General features: G+C 39.1%; 13 non-coding genes across 13 annotated transcripts; all 13 read left to right on the forward strand.

Moving 5' to 3' along the window:
* The first annotated feature begins 150 nt into the window (after nt 1-150).
* Nucleotides 151-222, forward strand: trnav-uac (transfer RNA valine (anticodon UAC)). Its single transcript has one exon. It is a non-coding gene; the product is annotated as a tRNA-Val (tRNA).
* Nucleotides 223-724: 502 nt separating this feature from the next.
* Nucleotides 725-796, forward strand: trnaa-ugc (transfer RNA alanine (anticodon UGC)). The gene has a single exon. It is a non-coding gene; the product is annotated as a tRNA-Ala (tRNA).
* Nucleotides 797-920: 124 nt separating this feature from the next.
* trnaa-cgc (transfer RNA alanine (anticodon CGC)) lies at nt 921-992 on the forward strand. Its single transcript has one exon. It is a non-coding gene; the product is annotated as a tRNA-Ala (tRNA).
* A 283-nt stretch (nt 993-1,275) lies between these two features.
* trnaa-cgc (transfer RNA alanine (anticodon CGC)) lies at nt 1,276-1,347 on the forward strand. Its single transcript has one exon. It is a non-coding gene; the product is annotated as a tRNA-Ala (tRNA).
* Nucleotides 1,348-1,829: 482 nt separating this feature from the next.
* trnav-uac (transfer RNA valine (anticodon UAC)) lies at nt 1,830-1,901 on the forward strand. Its single transcript has one exon. It is a non-coding gene; the product is annotated as a tRNA-Val (tRNA).
* A 502-nt stretch (nt 1,902-2,403) lies between these two features.
* Nucleotides 2,404-2,475, forward strand: trnaa-ugc (transfer RNA alanine (anticodon UGC)). Its single transcript has one exon. It is a non-coding gene; the product is annotated as a tRNA-Ala (tRNA).
* A 124-nt stretch (nt 2,476-2,599) lies between these two features.
* trnaa-cgc (transfer RNA alanine (anticodon CGC)) lies at nt 2,600-2,671 on the forward strand. The gene has a single exon. It is a non-coding gene; the product is annotated as a tRNA-Ala (tRNA).
* Nucleotides 2,672-2,954: 283 nt separating this feature from the next.
* Nucleotides 2,955-3,026, forward strand: trnaa-ugc (transfer RNA alanine (anticodon UGC)). Its single transcript has one exon. It is a non-coding gene; the product is annotated as a tRNA-Ala (tRNA).
* Nucleotides 3,027-3,148: 122 nt separating this feature from the next.
* trnaa-cgc (transfer RNA alanine (anticodon CGC)) lies at nt 3,149-3,220 on the forward strand. The gene has a single exon. It is a non-coding gene; the product is annotated as a tRNA-Ala (tRNA).
* A 492-nt stretch (nt 3,221-3,712) lies between these two features.
* Nucleotides 3,713-3,784, forward strand: trnaa-ugc (transfer RNA alanine (anticodon UGC)). Its single transcript has one exon. It is a non-coding gene; the product is annotated as a tRNA-Ala (tRNA).
* Nucleotides 3,785-4,286: 502 nt separating this feature from the next.
* On the forward strand, nt 4,287-4,358 carry trnaa-ugc (transfer RNA alanine (anticodon UGC)). Its single transcript has one exon. It is a non-coding gene; the product is annotated as a tRNA-Ala (tRNA).
* Nucleotides 4,359-4,482: 124 nt separating this feature from the next.
* Nucleotides 4,483-4,554, forward strand: trnaa-cgc (transfer RNA alanine (anticodon CGC)). The gene has a single exon. It is a non-coding gene; the product is annotated as a tRNA-Ala (tRNA).
* A 283-nt stretch (nt 4,555-4,837) lies between these two features.
* Nucleotides 4,838-4,909, forward strand: trnaa-ugc (transfer RNA alanine (anticodon UGC)). Its single transcript has one exon. It is a non-coding gene; the product is annotated as a tRNA-Ala (tRNA).
* Nucleotides 4,910-5,000: the final 91 nt, after the last annotated feature.

Genomic DNA, 5,000 nt, shown 5'->3' on the forward strand with positions numbered 1-5,000 from the left:
CAATCTCTATCATCTCCAAGCACTGTTTCATGAGTTTCATGAGTTTCATGTAGGTATAACCAAAATAATTTCTCTCCTTAACTTGAAAGTGTTACATGACTGGATTGTTAGTCTTTGTAAAATAAAGAAGCAGCAATTTTAATGGAATATGGGGATGTAGCTCAGTGGTAGAGTGCATGCTTTACATGTATGAGGTCCTGGGTTCAATCCCCAGCATCTACAAGAACTTTTTAATGACTTTCATGTGAGTTTAAGCAAATTAATTTTGCCTCTTTGCTCTAAAGTGTTATGCCACTTGATTGTTAGTGTTTGTAAAATAAAGAAGCAGCAATTTTAATGGAATATGGGGATGTAGCTCAGTGGTGGAGCGCATGCTTCGCATGTATGAGGTCCTGTGTTCAGTCCCCAGCATCTCCAATTACCGTTTGATGACTTTCATGTCAGTTTAAGCAAAATAATTTTGCCTCTTTGCTATAGTGTTATGCGACTGGATTGTTAGTGTTCTTTAAACAAAGAAGCAGCAATGTTGTTTGAAATATGGGGATGTAGCTCAGTGGTGGAGCGCATGCTTCGCATGTATGAGGTCCTGGGTGTCATCTCCAAGCACCGTTTGATGACTTTCATGTGAGTTTAAGCAAAATAATTTTGCTTCTTTGCTCTAGTGTTACACGACTGGATTGTTAGTGTTTGTTAAACAAACAAGCAGCAATGCTGTTTGAAATATGGGGATGTAGCTCAGTGGTAGAGCGCATGCTTTGCATGTATGAGGTCCTGGTTTCAATCCCCAGCATCTCCAAGAGAAGTTGAATGACTTTCATGTGAGTTTAAGCAAAATAATTTTGCTTCTTTGCTCTAAAGTGTTATGCGACTGGATTGTTAGTGTTTGTGAGACAAAGAAGCAGCAATGTTGTTTGAAATATGGGGATGTAGCTCAGTGGTAGAGCACATGCTTCGCATGTATGAGGTCCTGGGTTCAATCCCCAGCATCTCCAAGCACTTACCTGCAAATTTAAGCAAAGCAGATTTGCTTTAGTTACCTAACTGGAGTTATAGTGTTTGTCAAACTACAGAAACATAAAAGCTGTCAACTTTATGGCTATTTAGGCATGCTTTGCATGTATGAGATCCTTCCTTCAATCTCTATCATCTCCAAGCACTGTTTAATGAGTTTCATGTAGGTTTAAGCAAAATAATTTCTCTTTTTTCCTTGAAAGTGTTATATGACTGGATTGTTAGTGTTTGTAAAATAAAGAAGCAGCAACTTTAATGGAATATGGGGATGTAGCTCAGTGGTAGAGCGCATGCTTCGCATGTATGAGGTCCTGGGTTCAATTCCCAGCATCTCCAAGAACAGTTTAATGACTTTCATGTGAGTTTAAGCAAAATAATTTTGCTCTAAAGTGTTATGCGACTGGGTTGTTAGTGTTTGTGAAACAAAGAAGCAGCAATGTTGTTTGAAATATGGGGGTGTAGCTCATTGGTAGAGCGCATTCTTTGCATGTATGAGGTCCTGGGTTCAATCCCCAGAATCTCCAAGCACTATTACCTGCAAATTTAAGCAAAGCAGATTTGCTTTATTTCCCTAACTGGAAATATAGTGTTTGTCAAACTACAGAAACATAAAAGCTGTCAACTTTATGGCTATTTAGGCATGCTTTGCATGTATGAGATCCTTCCTTCAATCTCTATCATCTCCAAGCACTGTTTCATGAGTTTCATGAGTTTCATGTAGGTATAACCAAAATAATTTCTCTCCTTAACTTGAAAGTGTTACATGACTGGATTGTTAGTCTTTGTAAAATAAAGAAGCAGCAATTTTAATGGAATATGGGGATGTAGCTCAGTGGTAGAGTGCATGCTTTACATGTATGAGGTCCTGGGTTCAATCCCCAGCATCTCCAAGAACTTTTTAATGACTTTCATGTGAGTTTAAGCAAATTAATTTTGCCTCTTTGCTCTAAAGTGTTATGCCACTGGATTGTTAGTGTTTGTAAAATAAAGAAGCAGCAATTTTAATGGAATATGGGGATGTAGCTCAGTGGTGGAGCGCATGCTTCGCATGTATGAGGTCCTGTGTTCAGTCCCCAGCATCTCCAATTACCGTTTGATGACTTTCATGTCAGTTTAAGCAAAATAATTTTGCCTCTTTGCTATAGTGTTATGCGACTGGATTGTTAGTGTTCTTTAAACAAAGAAGCAGCAATGTTGTTTGAAATATGGGGATGTAGCTCAGTGGTGGAGCGCATGCTTCGCATGTATGAGGTCCTGGGTGTCATCTCCAAGCACCGTTTGATGACTTTCATGTGAGTTTAAGCAAAATAATTTTGCTTCTTTGCTCTAGTGTTACACGACTGGATTGTTAGTGTTTGTTAAACAAACAAGCAGCAATGCTGTTTGAAATATGGGGATGTAGCTCAGTGGTAGAGCGCATGCTTTGCATGTATGAGGTCCTGGTTTCAATCCCCAGCATCTCCAAGAGAAGTTGAATGACTTTCATGTGAGTTTAAGCAAAATTATTTTGCTTCTTTGCTCTAAAGTGTTATGCGACTGGATTGTTAGTGTTTGTGAGACAAAGAAGCAGCAATGTTGTTTGAAATATGGGGATGTAGCTCAGTGGTAGAGCACATGCTTCGCATGTATGAGGTCCTGGGTTCAATCCCCAGCATCTCCAAGCACTTACCTGCAAATTTAAGCAAAGCAGATTTGCTTTAGTTACCTAACTGGAGTTATAGTGTTTGTCAAACTACAGAAACATAAAAGCTGTCAACTTTATGGCTATTTAGGCATGCTTTGCATGTATGAGATCCTTCCTTCAATCTCTATCATCTCCAAGCACTGTTTAATGAGTTTCATGTAGGTTTAAGCAAAATAATTTCTCTTTTTTCCTTGAAAGTGTTATATGACTGGATTGTTAGTGTTTGTAAAATAAAGAAGCAGCAACTTTAATGGAATATGGGGATGTAGCTCAGTGGTAGAGCGCATGCTTTGCATGTATGAGGTCCTGGGTTCAATCCCCAGCTTCTCCAAGAAATGTTTAATGACTTTCATGTGTTTAAGCAAAATAATTTCTCTTCTTTCTTTGAAATTGTTACATGACTGGATTGTTAGTATTTGTGAAACAAAGAAGCAGCAATGTTGTTTGAAATATGGGGATGTAGCTCAGTGGTGGAGCGCATGCTTCGCATGTATGAGGTCCTGGGTTCAATCCCCAGCATCTCCAAGAACTGTTTAATGAGTTTAAGCAAAAAAATTTTGCTTCTTTGCTCTAAAGTGTTCCACGACTGGATTGTTAGTGTTTGTTATACAAAGAAACAGCAATGTTGTTTGAAAAATGGGGATGTAGCTCAGTGGTGGAGCACATGCTTCGCAGGTATGAGGTCCTGTGTTCAGTCCCCAGCATCTCCAATTACCGTTTGATGACTTTCATGTCAGTTTAAGCAAAATAATTTTGCCTCTTTGCTCTAGTGTTATGCGACTGGATTGTTAGTGTTTGTTAAACAAAGAAGCAGCAATGTTGTTTGAAATATGGGGATGTAGCTCAGTGGTGGAGCGCATGCTTCGCATGTATGAGGTCCTGGGTTGCATCTCCAAGCACCGTTTGATGACTTTCATGTGAGTTTAAGCAAAATAATTTTGCTTCTTTGCTCTAGTGTTACACGACTGGATTGTTAGTGTTTGTTAAACAAACAAGCAGCAATGTTGTTTGAAATATGGGGATGTAGCTCAGTGGTAGAGCGCATGCTTTGCATGTATGAGGTCCTGGGTTCAATCCCCAGCATCTCCAAGAGAAGTTGAATGACTTTCATGTGAGTGTAAGCAAAATAATTTTGCTTCTTTGCTCTAAAGTGTTATGCGACTGGATTGTTAGTGTTTGTAAAATAAAGAAGCAGCAATTTTAATGGAATATGGGGATGTAGCTCAGTGGTGGAGCGCATGCTTCGCATGTATGAGGTCCTGTGTTCAGTCCCCAGCATCTCCAATTACCGTTTGATGACTTTCATGTCAGTTTAAGCAAAATAATTTTGCCTCTTTGCTATAGTGTCATGCGACTGGATTGTTAGTGTTCTTTAAACAAAGAAGCAGCAATGTTGTTTGAAATATGGGGATGTAGCTCAGTGGTGGAGCGCATGCTTCGCATGTATGAGGTCCTGGGTGTCATCTCCAAGCACCGTTTGATGACTTTCATGTGAGTTTAAGCAAAATAATTTTGCTTCTTTGCTCTAGTGTTACACGACTGGATTGTTAGTGTTTGTTAAACAAACAAGCAGCAATGCTTTTTGAAATATGGGGATGTAGCTCAGTGGTAGAGCGCATGCTTTGCATGTATGAGGTCCTGGTTTCAATCCCCAGCATCTCCAAGAGAAGTTGAATGACTTTCATGTGAGTTTAAGCAAAATAATTTTGCTTCTTTGCTCTAAAGTGTTATGCGACTGGATTGTTAGTGTTTGTGAGACAAAGAAGCAGCAATGTTGTTTGAAATATGGGGATGTAGCTCAGTGGTAGAGCACATGCTTCGCATGTATGAGGTCCTGGGTTCAATCCCCAGCATCTCCAAGCACTTACCTGCAAATTTAAGCAAAGCAGATTTGCTTTGGTTACCTAACTGGAGTTATAGTGTTTGTCAAACTACAGAAACATAAAAGCTGTCAACTTTATGGCTATTTAGGCATGCTTTGCATGTATAAGATCCTTCCTTCAATCTCTATCATCTCCAAGCACTGTTTAATGAGTTTCATGTAGGTTTAAGCAAAATAATTTCTCTTTTTTCCTTGAAAGTGTTATATGACTGGATTGTTAGTGTTTGTAAAATAAAGAAGCAGCAACTTTAATGGAATATGGGGATGTAGCTCAGTGGTAGAGCGCATGCTTTGCATGTATGAGGTCCTGGGTTCAATCCCCAGCATCTCCAAGAAATGTTTAATGACTTTTATGTGAGTTTAAGCAAATTAATTTTACTTCTTTGCTCTAAAGTGTTACGCGAATGGATTGGTAGTGTTTGT

The sequence above is a fragment of the Carassius carassius genome, chromosome 17 (genome assembly GCF_963082965.1).
Source record: "Carassius carassius chromosome 17, fCarCar2.1, whole genome shotgun sequence".
Classification (NCBI taxonomy): domain Eukaryota; kingdom Metazoa; phylum Chordata; class Actinopteri; order Cypriniformes; family Cyprinidae; genus Carassius; species Carassius carassius.